Genomic DNA, 15,535 nt, shown 5'->3' with positions numbered 1-15,535 from the left:
TCCATAGAACCTCTTGCACTTACCATAGTTTCAGCATATTGATGTGGTACACTTGTTCCAGCTTCTGCCTGTTTGGCTGGTGTGCCTCATAATCCACAGGCCCTGCCTGGTGTATAATCTCATAGGGCAAGGAACTTTGTCTCCTGATCTAGCAGAAGTACTAACACCAGGTCTTCCACTTCAAATTTCCTCTCTCGGGCACCCCAATTATAATTGGTTATTTGCCATCCTTGGGATATCTGAAGATTCTACAAAGCCTCTTTTCATACCACCGTCAGTTGTTCCTTCAACTGGATCATATATTGTAGCAGGTTCCTGTCCTTGCTTTGTTGTTCTTAACCAGCCTTGTACTTAATCAATGTACCACCCTTCCTTAATCAAATCTAGAGCTCAAAGGGGGAAGACCCCCTCAATGCCTGGGGAGCTTCCCTCACAGCATACAGCAGGGCTGGCAACATCTGATCCCACTTCTGCAGGTTTTCCACTACAAATTTTCTTACAGTTTGCTTTAGTGTCTGATTTAAATCATTTCAGTAACCTGTCAGTTTGTGGGTGGTACAGTGAGGTCTTTATGTTCTTAATTTCCAGGGTTTCACTCACCCCCTTGAACACATGACATAAAATTCATCCCTCTACTCAGTCAGTAATTTTTTGGGAAGTCCTACTTGGAAGAAGACTTTAAGTAGCTCCTCTGCTACTTTTGGGGCAGACACAGTCAGCATAGGTACTGCCTCCAGGTACCTGGTTGCATAGTTCATTATGATGAGAATATACTGATGTCCTGCCCTACTTTTAGCAGTGGCCCCACAATGTCAATTGCAACCCTCTCAAAAGGTCATGGATGAGCATTTTGATGACTACAAGAAAGATGGAAAACAGTCTTAGTGTGATCATGCAGCATTGCTTGATGTGTAAAGTTTGAATGGTAAAGGGTTCTGTAGTGGAGACATTGCATAGGATGGAGGCAGTCATCTGGTCATGAAGGAATGTTACAATGGTGATAAATTTCCCTGGGCAATCAAACTTTGATAAGATCTTCCATTAACAGAGTTCAAGGCTTTGGTGAAATTGATGAAGGCCATATATAGTTCCTGGTGTTGTTCTTGGTATTTTTTCTGGATCTGCCAGGCCACAAAAATCATGTCCATGGTGCCTCTTGATGGTTTGAAAACTTATTGAGACATATACTTCCTCTGCTCTGTGACTGCTTTGACCTCTGCTGCTTCAGTTTCTGCCTACTCGAAAGGGGTGACTTAAGTGCCTAAGTCTCGGGCAGCTTTCAGGCTGTGAATTCTAGTCTCATGTAGTCTCCTGATTTGGGATTGTAGGTAGGCTCCTAAGTGAAACCTAAGTCCATGACATGTGCAGGATCACAGAAAGTTCTTCTCTTTGTCACTTTTAATTGCTTGTTTATATGCGCCCTCTTTCCTGATTTAGGCCCTCTCCTATGCTTCCTCCTTCCAGGCAGTTGAGAGTTTGAATCCCAATCCTAGGTGCTTGACTTTCCCCATTTATTTATCCTTATTTGGGTTTGTGAATTTCACTTCTGGAGCCAGGTGCCTAACTTTTGGTGTGGGAGCTCTCACCATTGCCTTACCTACATCCCCTGTTTTGTGGATCTGAGCCATGAAGGCTATGCTATTCTCTTCCTTCCAGGTGAGGACTTTTCTATTGATGTCCAACATTTTAGGGAAATACTTCAGTTTCTAGCATCCATCTTGTGTTAGATTTGTGCACAAATGAAAGACTTTACATTCCAGGACTGGCCATATGGCCCCCTTCAACCAAACAAGTCCACTTAAGGGCAAAATTGCATTGGAATTCACAGCTGCTTGTAAACAGGCAGCTTGCTTCATCTTCTGTATGCACATTTTCACTCCATGACAACGGTGAATTGCAGGAATGCTGGTTAAGAAATTAGAATCCTCTGAGATTAGCCTGTGCTGACAAAACTGGGGCAAAATTTAAATGTTTATCGGTGTGTTTGATGTAGTTTATAATTATTGCTAGAATGTACCCATGAGTTTACTTGGTCAGAAGAAAAGTTTTCTTCTTTTCACTTATGCCCGTAACTTTTTTCCTGGTAATCTATGCTTTGGCCTTTGAGATGCTGGCATTTCAATCAGACTGATCTACCAGCATTGCTTTGTCAATGAAGAAATAAAATGTACAGGTTCTCGGGCAGAGAATAAAATTACCTGCTATTTATTTGTGTGCATATTAAAGTCCTTATATGATAGGCCACGCATTTATTTTCCCTGCCCCCACAAGATGTGATTTCTCCTTTGGAAGATATTTACAATTCATGTAAATGATTGCGATTGCCAAAACTAATCAAAGCAAGGACGAATGTAATCATGGCTAGAGAATGGCTTCCTGACTTCAGCCCCCACGTTAGCTTCCACTTCATTAAGATATATAAAACCCTGCTCAAGAGCTAATTTGGGCAAAACCATTTGATTCTTGCCTTCATTGTCAGTAGAAGTTTGAAGTTCATTTTCACACATGGATAAGCCAGCTGCAGCTTTGTTTAAGATGCATGAAGGTTATTGCTTTGTATGTGCATGTAAAAGGGAGAGGGGAGAGAAAGGACAGCAGAGAGCACTTGGTGGTTGGTTTGCCATGACCTGTTGTAATTATTTTTATAACCACATCCTTTTTCATACTGCTGATTCACTCACAGAATGCTGAGTACTTTATAAAAATACATGGTCCAGTTAAACATATTAAGGGGTCTGGAGACCTTAGAGATCTAATAATGATAGGTTATTGCCTTCTAGTAGCTTTTGGATAGCTGGGGTTAAATGTGCTAATACGCTCAGACCTGTACCTAATCAGAAGACATGTAAAGGCCTGATCCATCGAGTCCCACGGGCTCTGAGACAGGCACAGAGAACACCACTCAATCTGAGAGAATATTCTTGTCTTTCTAAATACTTCCAATACTTCAACTTAAGAAGCTTTTTTAAACAGAAGGGAGCTGAAAACATACCACATCTCAAAATAATTTTAAATTCAGCAATCCCAGTAATTTAACATAGCCATTCCCAGGGTTTTGGGAAACTTCCCATAACTAAAATGTGTCAGTTAAATACACTACTTGTGGATTTCTTCCCTCGAGTTGATATCCTGGGTCTGGACTGATGGATGAGTCACTTGAATTTCTGTTTTGTTTGTGCGTTTTACCAGAGATCATCAGGCAGCTGTCAGTATGATTGACTAACTCTGCGCAAGGTGTCAGGCAAAAGTAACTGAAGTGAGGTAAAATGAGTGACAACTAAAGAATAAGCAACAATCTGTCTTTTCAAATGAGCTACTCTATTGGCAATTAGCCAAATGGTGCTGTTTTAACTGAAAGTTTTACTTCATATATGATTTTACCTTATTTAAATAATTTTGTTTCGCATTCCTAACATTTAAATTCTTCAAGGCAAAATACTTAATGGCATATGTGCCAATAAAGTAAAATTGGTATAAAAATCTTGAGGCTTGAATCCTTTTGTGATTACATTTCTAAATCTACTTGCATTTTATTTGTAAAACAAATATTGAGTTCCTGAATTTTTGCAAGAATCTGAAACTTGTTTTGTGTTTTTTCTCAACCTTTATGCGATGCCTGTGCAAGAAGCTGGAGGCCACAACTAACATTGCATCCCCGTAGAATATGTATAGACACAGTAAAAGCTTATAATATGTATTAACAAGAATGAGAGGGAAAACATGTTCTTTGCCATAACTGACACATTCACAGACTCTTTATCAGCAATTTTTTCTGAGCAGTGGACAGCTCAATCTGCCTAAGGTCTGAGTTGTCTCCTTTATGGAACTGATTCAAATATCTTCCATTTTAAGAATGCCTGTTCTTTTTTTCTGAGAGAAGAAATTGTGGTTTTGGATCAAAATGCTCCAATTAAAGGGTGCAAGGGTGATGTTTTGAAGGGGTATATGAAAATGTCTTACCTCCTTGAGTTTCAGCCTTTTTGCACAAACAGCTGAAATGTGGGAAGAACACTGCCTTACAACAGTGACCTTTCTAATTGAGGAATTTCATTCGGAAGAATCAATATCATATATTAATCTAGAAGGGGTTTAAAATAAACTGAACAAAACCACCTTATTCTAGAATAAGAGTGTCCACATGGGGAGATTTACTGGAGCAAATGTGTTGATTTAGCTATATTACTGTATTCACATGAATATAAGATGACCCCAAATATAATATGACCTCTAATAATTAGATTTGATATATGGAAAATGTATATATTTGTTACAATTTGCCAGGTGAAGAATCTAATTATGGGAGCTTGTCTTGAATTTGTCCCCTTCCCACTGCTCCAGCAGGAAAAATAATCAGGTTAGATTGGGGATCAGGTGACCCTCTTGCCCTTTGCCCACCCAACTTCTTCCCTCTGCAGTCCCTTCCTCCTCTCCCTACTGTCAGACTTTGCTCATCCTGAGCACATGGAAAACATCCCCTGCCTGCTTTCCCAGCCACTCCTATGCCAGCCCCACCTGGCCCCAGCTCCTAGTTCTTTAGAAAAAAAAAAAAAAAGCCCCAAACTCACTGGATGCAGTAGGGGCAATTGGAGCTTCTGGGGCCTTGTGGCAGAGCCCCACCCATGCAGTGTGGTGAGGGCGGGGCTTTTTTTTTTTTTTTTCTTTTTTTAAAGAACCAGGAGCTGGGGCCAGGTGAGGCAGGCATGGGGGGTGGGGCTGGGAAAGCGGGCAGAGGATGGGGGCTAATGGCAAAGTGCCCTATGCAGCATGGAGTAGTGGGGGGGCAGCGGGGATCACCCTCCTGCCTGGCAGCAGCCAGTGAATGCAGGGCTTTTTATTTTAGAGCTGGGATGCTAGGGCTGGGTGGGGCAGCCATTGACGGGGCTGGGAGAGTGGGCGGGGAATGGGGCCTGTTTGATTCAGAGATTCGGCCGAATCGATTCAGGACAGTAATTCGAATTGCTGTCCCCCCAAATCGGCTGAATCTGAATCTGAGTGAATACTAGCCACTTCGCACAGGCTTAGTAGGTTCCCATCAGCATCTCAGCCTTTTTGGCTAAGATAAAATGTAGCTAAAGAGGTGGCTGCACCTGCTGCTGTAGGCCAGCTATAAAATCCTGTATGTCCCCTACCAGCAGGGAGGTGCCAGCATAGCCCGCATGGGTGATCTCTGTGACATCATGGTGATCACCCATGCCTTCTGCCTCCTGACCTGCCTGGACAAGATGGTGAGCAGCATCGCTGGTAGCACCCTGAAGGAGACCACCTGCAAGAAGATCACGAGGCTGTCCACCAGATGTGACCTGGCCAGCTTTCCGAGTAATTTGCTGTAAGGAGAGTTTGACTTTGTCTCGCTGTGGAGCTGAGCCTGCAATGCCACAAACCACCTTGGGAAGTGTACTGGCTGCAACTGGATTTGGAATGAGGAACGCCAAGAGCTGGGAGGCTTGCTGCTCCTGGCCCCCAGTGCCTGTCGCATCACCATGACCCCCTTGTATGAGAACCTTCCTGGAGAGGTTCCTGAAGGACACCATCTGAACAAAGTCCACTGGTGATCTCAGGGTGAAACCTGACCAGGGCAAGGTCTTTGAGCTCACCTCAGATAAGATGCAAGCAACCACTTTATGCTCAGTGGGAAATTCACACAGTTCATGGACTTGCACTTCATCTGTCATGTCTGCCTCAACTGCCTACTGCCCCTCAATGGCACCATCTGGTACGAGAACCATGACAGGAGTGTCGACACTGTGACTATGAGGCAGAGCCTCCTCCATGTATCATGTGCCTACAAGCCGCACACCAGAGTGTGGGAGCTGCACCACAACATCATCCAGGACTAGCCCAGGCCGTCCCAGCCTCAGTGGGGTCTGTGTCCATCAACTGCACTGTCCCAGGCTGTGAAAGCCAGTTGTGATTGGACATTGTCCTCCTCAGTCGCAACAACAAGTGCATTGTGATGGTAGATGTCACCATCCCACTCAAGAACTAGCAGCAAGCTTTTGTCAAGGCACAAAAAGAGAAGCAAGAGAATTACCAGCCGCTGACAGATACCTTGAGGAGTCAGGAATATCATCTGATGGTTGAGGCGTTGATCGGCGGGACACTTGGAGCATAGGACCCCAGCAGCAATAGCGTCTTGCATATCTCTGTGTATCCTGCTGCTACACCAAACTGATGTGGTGCCTCATGGTGTCTGACACTGTCCAATGGTTGAGGGACATCTATGTAGAACACGTCACAGAACAGTGCCACTACATGGATCCCACCAGACCACTGGTCTGAAGTGATTCAGAAGGGACCACCTGACTGCACCCCCGCTGCTGTACTGAGTTGCCTCCAAGGACTTTTAATCCTGGACTCTTTCCCACCTCTTCATGTTGTTATTTGTAACTATGTGTTTCCCAAACCATCTCCCTATTACAATGTGGTATTGTTTTGTGGGGTCTCCTGTGTATTATCTGCTTTGTAAGCCTTGTGCCTGGTCCCTCTCTTCCCACCCCTCCATCCCTGGGCTTAGTTGACTACATGTTTCATATGTAACTTAGTTGTGTTCCCACCCCTACCCCTACCCTCTATTATGTAGCCTCCCAACTGGGTCTTTTTGTATTTCCTTGTACTTTGAACTTTGTCATTTGAACTTTAACATTTTGAATAAAATAAATTTTTGGCACCATTGGGAGGGTGTCAGAGCTTGCTCCGGCCCTCCCAATGCCAGCCTGGTATTGCAGTACCTTCGGGCCCAGTGCCAGTTCCCTGTAGAGGGACACCTGCCTCTTTTTTTAAGGGCTGCACCAAGGGGAAAAAAGGGTTCTCATCAGTATGTTCGCCCAATATGGGCCAGGTATTTTATAGTGTTGCTCATTGTTGACTGCATTTAATCAACTTTGTAGTTGGTTTCCATTACTGAGCACATGCTGCTTTTGGCAGCAGTTTTTAATAAAAGACAGTATATTAAATGAAGCTTCCTTATATGAAAATGTAAGGCAAGGGGCTTTTTGCCCCATGCTTATTGGCAGAAAAAAACCTTATCTCATATTCAAGTAAATATGGTAGTAATATTGTATTGGTATAAATGGTAAAAATTTCTAATGTGTACAAACCCTAAACTTGCATGCAGTACCACAAGAGTTGTATTGGCCAATGTTCTATTTCTTATACCAGGTGTAGATCAGGTGTCCTCACTGGTAGTGTTGGAAAGAAATCAGACGCATGCTCAGCCTATCTGTAGCATGACATAATTGAACTAGAAATTACTTTGTAGAAAGCGATTTGATTGGCCACAAAATCCCTATAAAAGACCTGCGAGCCCCCACCAAAGGGGTGGTGGGCGTTAGTAGGGTGGTGGGCGTTAGTAGTGCGCGTTTTGGTGTGTGAGTGATCAAGAGAGAGAGAGAGACCTGCTCAACTTGTAAACAGAGGCTGCTATTAGCAGGGACTGTGAGACAGGAAGAGATTGGGTCTCAGGCCCTGGGTTTTCTCCTCATAACTCCGCACAGCGTATTAGTTTTTCGATTCCGTTTCTTTTCTGTATTGATCTTCCGGTTATTGAACTGTTTTGGCATTGACTTCGGCTATGATTTGGATCATCCCAACCTATCTCAACTATGAACTTACCTCATCATCTCCACATCGATTTCAGCATTGTTCTTCGACCATCCGTTTGTCTACTTTGGACTGGCGTCACGTCGTGTACTTCGTTCACCGTGTTACAGTTTTCGTTTATTTGTCTCCCATTTAATGAGCTGTTGATCAGCCCTGGGACTAATGAGTGGGCAGCCGCACCTATCCTTCGGGGTAGAACGCAAGGGCTCACTCGGGAACCCCGTGGGCCAACAGACCCCTTTGTTGTTTGTTTGTTTTACAACTGTAACTGAAGCAAGTATCTCAACCTACGCTACTAAGTGTAAGTAATAAACCATCTTGTTTTAAAACCACACGAGTCTCGTACCACTCAGAACTCCTTGCTGCTAATCCCGCCTGTTTCGTATCCAAGCCACCGCTCGGCCCACCGTGACCTTGGGGCCTTTATTCCCCGACAATAAGTAGGCTTAAGTGTGGAAAAAGGGACTTTTAATGCATAAATTGAAATAAAATAAAAGAATGAAAATGTATCCTTAGTAAATGTGTTTTTTGGAGACTAATGCATCTAAAGAAGAACTGTGAAATAGTACTAATTGAATTCCAACCACTATGTTGGCAATGGTATTTTATACCAGCTTCCTGGTTATTCCTCTTCTTACTGTACATCTCCAGGTTTATGAAACATACAGATATTTTCTTTAAAGAATCCCCCCAGAGTCTCAAATTGCAAATTAGTTCCTTGAATTATCAGCTGTATATATTCTTCATTTAATAAATGCAGTTATTAAGGAAGCAAGAAATTGATTATTCAATTACTGTGAATCAGGCTTCAGACATCCTGGTGAGCGAGATGAAGCATGAAGTTGATCAATAAAAATCAGTTTATCTGCATTTCTTAGTAGTGAATTGGATGCTTAAAAAAAAAAAAAAAGCACAACCCAAATGTAGTCTAAATGTTTTTCAGGTGATGTGCCTTGAAACACTAAGGAAATTGCAAAACAAACAAATAATGTCCTTTGCATTAGGTTTGTGTATGATCAGGGAATTTGCATTATGTATGAAATGCAATTTACATTTAATTCCTGGAAAGACTATATTAAATACGTGTTTGTTTATACTAAATTGTTTTGAGTGAGATGCATGGATCCCATGAGCAAGAGAAACATCATAAAAATTAACACACACACAAGAACTCTCACTGTGTCTAGTCTTCAGATTGCATTGAAAGCTAATGATTGCAGGAGAACCCAGAATGAGACGGTTACCTCCTTACCTCTTTTCTCCTGCCAGGTCTTTCGCATCCTGGATAAACTCCTTCGGAAGGAACTCTTTTCAGTGTTCTTTCACTGTCAAGGGACAGCATCCTAAATACCACTCTTCTTTTGGCTGACAACAAGGCATGGAGGCGTTAAACCCGTTAATACAACTGTTTGATTATTTAAGGACTCAGAGCTGAGCAATGCAGGATTATATTCCTCAGCAGTTAAGTCCTCTCCCTCTACAATACTCTTAACGGTCTCTGTAATGAGAGACTGGAATAAGAAATTGCTGACTCAAAACCCACTGAAGTTGGGGAGGAGGGAAACTGTCCTTCAAATTGGGTCATGTGTCTAATGCTGAATGCTTCTAGATTTTATATTTGGGTTTCTTTTTGAAAATTATGTATCTAAATTCATGTTTAAGCTACAAAAGAAGTGGCCTGGTATTTGTCAGAGGGGCTAAATGAAGTTTCTATTAATTGCAGTGAATGCTCAGTGCATTTGTGTGTATGTTGTGGGGGAAGGGGGTTGAGGATTATGCCTTTTAAAGCAAATCCAGAAATTCAAATATCTCAGGCCCTTTATCTTGTAGGAACATGAAGATTGTCTGTAAGGAGAGTTTTAAGCCTGGTTTTATTCTAATTCTGCTTTTTCTTCAATACTGCCTGTGGAGCTACTTCTGGATTTACAGTGAAACAACTAAAATAAGGATCTGCCCTTTGTTGTCTATAGCTTAATCTTGTTGCTTTTTTCTTGCATTGATTTTATTCTGCTCAGCTGTTTTAAAAGATTCAGTGGAGCCAAAAAAAGCATTGCTTGGTGGTTTGGGAGTCTTTCTACTCTCTGAGCAGTTTTTGGTTTTTTAAGTAAAATTGTGCAAACTAATCTTTGAATGTATTTTGCAAAACCCAATGCATGCAGTCGTACTGTTACAGTCTTTCCCAGCAGCGATCTGCTTGATAACCCCAGGAGGTCTTGTAACAGCAGAAGACTCATTAATATTTTTAACTTCCCTCCACCTACAAATCCACCAAAAGCAATTACTACAAACCCATAAATCTCCAAGAAACAAACCCTTTCAGACTTAAGGCAGATGTTATAGCACCTCACGCGTAAACTTAAGCATGAATTTAATTCACCTCTGTTCGACAAAACTTAAGCATGTTAAGTCCCATTGAAGGTAAGCACATGCTTAAATGCTTTGTTGATTCATGACTTAAGCAGTTCCCTTTTTCCAACAGGGAGTACAGGAGTGTCTCCATGTGGTTTTGTATAATATTTGTGCTTCAGTATGTAGGTCTAAGTGTATCATTGAAACACTAATGTTTTCTTAATACTTAAAGTAAAATCTCACTTCTTATGAGATGGATGATCCCTAGTCTGTGCCCCCAACAGCAGTGTTAGAAGACTTGGTAAGAACGAATGAACTGGGCAGTGGGACTTGCATCTTTTTTAAACTAGTGTAACCTTCTCCCAGCACTCCTTATGATGTGAGGCTGCAGTGAGAACCATCTGCTCCTGAGCATCCTACTACTGCAGACAACAGTACTTGATATATAGCCCATGTTCTTCATTGCCAGGAGGTAAATTTTGGCTACTTGGAGGTATTGGGTAGGCAGTGTCCCTTATAGTTTCCCTTCAGTGCTCCCATTTGGTTGCTGTCTTAATCCCACTGATGGTTATGAATGATAATACAATACCTTCAACTATATCATGTGGGCCTATATATGAATATAAATTCTTAGATGCACTAGATTTTCAACTGGAGCAACTTGGCAAAAGTTTACTTTAATTTATACCAGATGATGATCTGGCCCACAATTTTTGAGACATCACATCTTGAAAAACCATTTAAAGAACAAAGGTCTCTTTGAAATGGGGACAGATTGCTTCTTTTGAGAGAACAAAAAGGTTTATAATTGTTTTTAGTTTTATATCTATTTGGGGATTTGATTTATTGTTCCAGGGTCTGGGGCTGGAATCAAGCTGTCAAAAAAGGTGTGTGTTGGGGGGAAGGACAGAACTTTCTAGAATGAGCATTGCATTGTGTCATCTTTTACCTCTGTCCAGATGCAAATGTATTTAAAATAGGAAGATATTTTTGATTCTTTTCATAGTGATTTCCAGTCAGAATGAGATTCCTGATGGGACATAACTTGTCAAACACCCATCAATCATTTGATATTCTCTGCTTTGTTGAATTCCCAAAAAAAGTACAGGATCCTGCTTTCCACTGGGTGCTTTAAAATGCTTTTAGCCACGGCGAGTGGAATTTTTTATGAGTCTGATTTCTGTAGGCTGTTCATGATAAGGATAAAGGCCCTTCAAGTTGGACCTGGAGCAAGGGCCAGCAAAGGGGTAAGAAAAAATGACTGCTATAGGACTCTTCCCCCTGCCCTCCCCCCTTGCAGAGTGTTTATTTTGATGATGGAGCTTTTGATGGTTGTGGACAGCAGATTCACAACTGCCTCAATACAGAAGACTCAGAAATGGAGTAAGGCTGCAAGGTTCATAGAGAGTCCTTATCCAGTACTTTTTTATTGTTTTGGTGACTAAGGGTGTTTTTTTTACTATCTTTGAAAAATGAAGGGGAAATGATAGGCTCAAAGTGGAAAACTGTTATGCACTCTCACAAGTAGTAGACCTTTCTTGCTGCTCCTTACACCTGCTGTGCTCACAGTGGACCATCCAGGCTCCCTTGGTGTACATTGCGATGCTGGCATTCCCTAGCCAAATGTTCGCTTTGTTCTACGGTTGCTTTCTAGCCAGTTTTCCTGCGCTCTTTCATTCATAACAGTTTCCACATTTCACTTGCAAAGTAGGCTTGTTCCACAAAGATCACACCTGTATGTATTCTGAAATGTATCTTGGTTTTGACTGGCTTCTGTATTTGTCTTAATTTAATACTGGAGACAGCTTGGTGTGTACAAAGGCAACACGTTCCCGAAGCCTTAAATTCTGCTTGCAGGAGCTTAGTGCTATCCAGTGGAATCCATCCTGTAGGACAGCAGTGGCACTGTCATAACAAGTGCGAATATAGGGCTACTGGACTGTACCGACATCAGTCCCATCATGAAATTTAACTCTAATGCAATGTTATAAGAATGCTACTTCAGGCAGGAAAGTCTTTCCAGTTCCTTGGGCAATCTCATAAAATCTTTGAGATTATAAGGTGTGATTACCATTCATGACACAATACTTCTGAAACAAGATATTTATTGTAGCAATTTTTAGGATCAATAAGGCAAGCCCCCCCCTTTCATCTCTTTTGAGGCAATAGCTAGGAAATGCTCATGAATAAGAAATATTCAGTTAATATAAAAACAAATGAACAAACAAAAACCAGAGGAGAGTTAGAGAAGTTCGAAGAGAACAATTTCCCCAGGTAGAATGGTTTATAACCTGTTGCTCTGTGAAGCCTCTCATCTGTTAACAGTGCAGCACAGGAGGAATATTCAATTATAGTTTTAGATCATTTAAGCCAGATGGTACCCTTGTGACTACAAAGCCTCCAAACAATAGATGACTTCACTATTCTGAATTAACCGCTGAACTCTTATTTTAGTAGTATATAAGCACTGCATAAACTCTTGCAGTAATGCAATTCATTTTAAGTATCCATTGGCTCAGAAGAGATGAAAAACAGGGTTGTTTTTTTTTGCCTTTATTGATCTTAGAAAAGCAGAGTATCTTAAGCAGAGTAGTCTTAAAATAGACTACCAAATATTTCATGTCAGCTTCACATTTAACACCTGAAGTGTAAATTCCACTTCTAAGCAAACCATAACCCTGGATAGGAAGGGTAGGTAATATGTGATTATGATTTCCTTTTTAGTCTGCATGATTAATTTCTTTTTATGATATGGAAATAACCTGAAGATTTATCATTTTCAATTCGTTAAGCTGATAATGTTCCTCCTGACCAGTGTAATATACTGAGCCCAAAAGGCACTGGTTTTCTTAATATTTCTTTTTCTGAATTACCATTGACTTGGAAAGGACCAATGAGTGGACTCAATTGTGTGGAAGACACTAGGGTAAAATAAACTTCTAAGTGGTTTTGAGGTCTAACTTGCTGAGAGAGATTATTTTCTGTCTACTCTAGTATATCATAAGACATTCCTTGCTGTCCAAAGGCTAATATACTGTGTCATGTACTATCAAGACAGTGTAAAATATGACTTTTAAGAATTTGATATTCTTTTATAAGCAGAACTAGAAACAATATTGGTTCTTTACTTACTAAAGAGAAATAACATACCTCCTGATACTTAAAATTAAGATGTGTTCTCATATTTCATGGAAGTTGGAAGGTTTAGTAAATTCTAAAAACGTGGATTCGAGCGTACGTAATTTCCTGGGGGACAGAAATTATTTGTTTTATTTTGTGCATACAACTAAAAATATTAACCAATGTTTTCAAATCTTGATGCCTTGTTATACACTTAGAAATCCATTACCAGCTTTAGTGGCTTGCAGCAAAAGGATGCAGCCCTAAGTTTTTGCAGCTTCCATTGACTTTAGTGCTCAACACTGTAAAAGTTGGAATTCTCATCTTTAGACACCTAAATATGGATTTAATTACTTAACTTTAGACAGCAGAAGCGACATTTTGTCTGCTCTTTGACAGTGATTTGTAAGTGTGTTTACACTACTGAGGCGGAACTCCTCTCCTGGCTCCTTCGTTTGATGCACTGCCTGAATGGACCCAGTGTAACTATTGTCTATCCACTCTGATCTATCCACCACAATTGCAGTAGCTTCACTCTCTGATCCTGGCTGGATGTTAGAGGTATTTTTAAGAGCAGGGAGGTAATGCTGAATCCTTTTGCCACACATGCATGCAGTTCTGAGGAAGCATCATGCCTTCTGATTTGTAATGACTTTGAGAGCTTGCATGGGGGCATTATGTCCCTCTACCACCCTGTCTCTACCTGTGCCTTTAAGAAATAATATGGACTTTTATGTTCATATATATGTATATTTATTTTTTGTATTTGAAAATACCATAAGTTGTCTCACTTTGTTTCATAGCAGTTATCTGCTTAAGTACCTCTGAGTCTGCACTCTCGGCACATTCAGAGACCTATCATGGGTTGCGTTGGGTATCTTGCTTGTGCAAGGAAGCTCATATACCTGGATCACCTAGATTGTATGTTCTTTTAGCTAGGGACAGACATTCAAGAAGCCTGAGCCTGAATTGATTCAATCTTTGCAGGTTAGTCTAACCTGGCTAGGCTGAACCAGTTTGCAACCACACAGACCTCCCCTCTGGACTGAAGAAAAGCTGGCGCATGACTGCAGTGGCTCAGGCTAGAAGCTGGGGGGTGCTAGAGCAGTCCTCCCTTCCCTTCTACAGGGCTGAGCTGAGGGGGGGCATGGCCAGGCTCCATCATGATGCTCTGATTAGGGAGGGTTTTCCCCCCTTCTGACCGCAACAGAGCCAGCAGGGAATTGATAACAGAGCATTCAGTTACACAGCAGAGACTTACACGGGGAGTTGTTAGCATTTATCCGCCCATCAAACAAAACAAAAGTGTCTCTTGTTAGTTCAAGTTTTTCTTAAACAACTTTTTCCAAGGAAGGAACGGAGGGCTATTACCAGTTACCTGTTGATTACCTCCAAAAAGCCCTAAGCTGACACTGTCCTGCCTGCCTTTGTCCTGTCTCCCACAGCACGGACCATAGCCAACATATGGTCTGCTAGCTAATGCTTAGAGGTGTCTTTGTGTAAGGCAGAGGGGACGGGGGAATCCCTGCTTGAGCAGGGAGTGATGGGTGAGAGGGTGAGCAGGAGGAAGCCAGGCAGACGCTGCTGTACCTGCAGTCAGAGCCCCAGCCAGGGAGCAGAGGGGCGGGGCCAGCCCTACTGGGCTGGAGCAGAGAGCAGAGCCCTGCCCAGGGTTGCAAAGCATCCAGGGATGCTGGGGATCTCTGGTTTAACTTAAACCAGGAAAGGGTTTGGGACAGACGTTGCATAAACCAGTTTGACCCAAATCCGTTGAGTCTGATACTACATTTAACCAGGTTTATCTCAAACTGGTTTCAGCCATTTTCAAACTGGTTTAATGTGCACTGAATGTCTGTTCTGTTACAGGTTAAACCAGTGTCTGATCACTTAAACCCGTTTATGTGTAATGTCTGTCCTTAGCCTTTGAGGCAGCAGCCATGGGTTCTTATCCTCTTATAAAATAACTAGCTAGCACAACATTAGCATTGTGCAAATGAAAATCTAGTGCTAGCCTGACATGGAGAATTAAGAGAACATTTCCAGTTCCTCTGTGTGCAGTACTGTCAGAGAATGTCTGCTTCAATATTTTTAAATCTTAATTCTTAAAACGACATGATGAGTAAATGAGAGAAAAAAATGAATTGACATAAAAATTGTAATAGTCTGTACAATTATTCACCTAATCATTGCAGATGTACAAGGGAGAGAACTTCCTTACTCTTCAGTCCTCGTTGCTGAAAAGCCATTAAAACATTAAAATATATTCACCAAATCTTGTAGATCACGTGAAACTTAAAATGGACTTTATGTATCTGATTTCATGCTGCTGATTTTCTTTGTGGCTAATTTTTCTTTGCTCCCTGAAAGGATCCACCTTGTGCTGCACTCCATTTATATATGCATCATCTACAATTGTGCTTGTCCTTTCTCATAATTCATGCTGATCTAAATTTATCTCCTTCCTCAG

This window comes from Gavialis gangeticus, unplaced genomic scaffold (genome assembly GCF_001723915.1).
Source record: "Gavialis gangeticus isolate Ggan-Ray unplaced genomic scaffold, GavGan_comp1, whole genome shotgun sequence".
NCBI lineage: Eukaryota > Metazoa > Chordata > Crocodylia > Gavialidae > Gavialis > Gavialis gangeticus.
Note: the sequence above shows the minus strand (reverse complement) of the source record.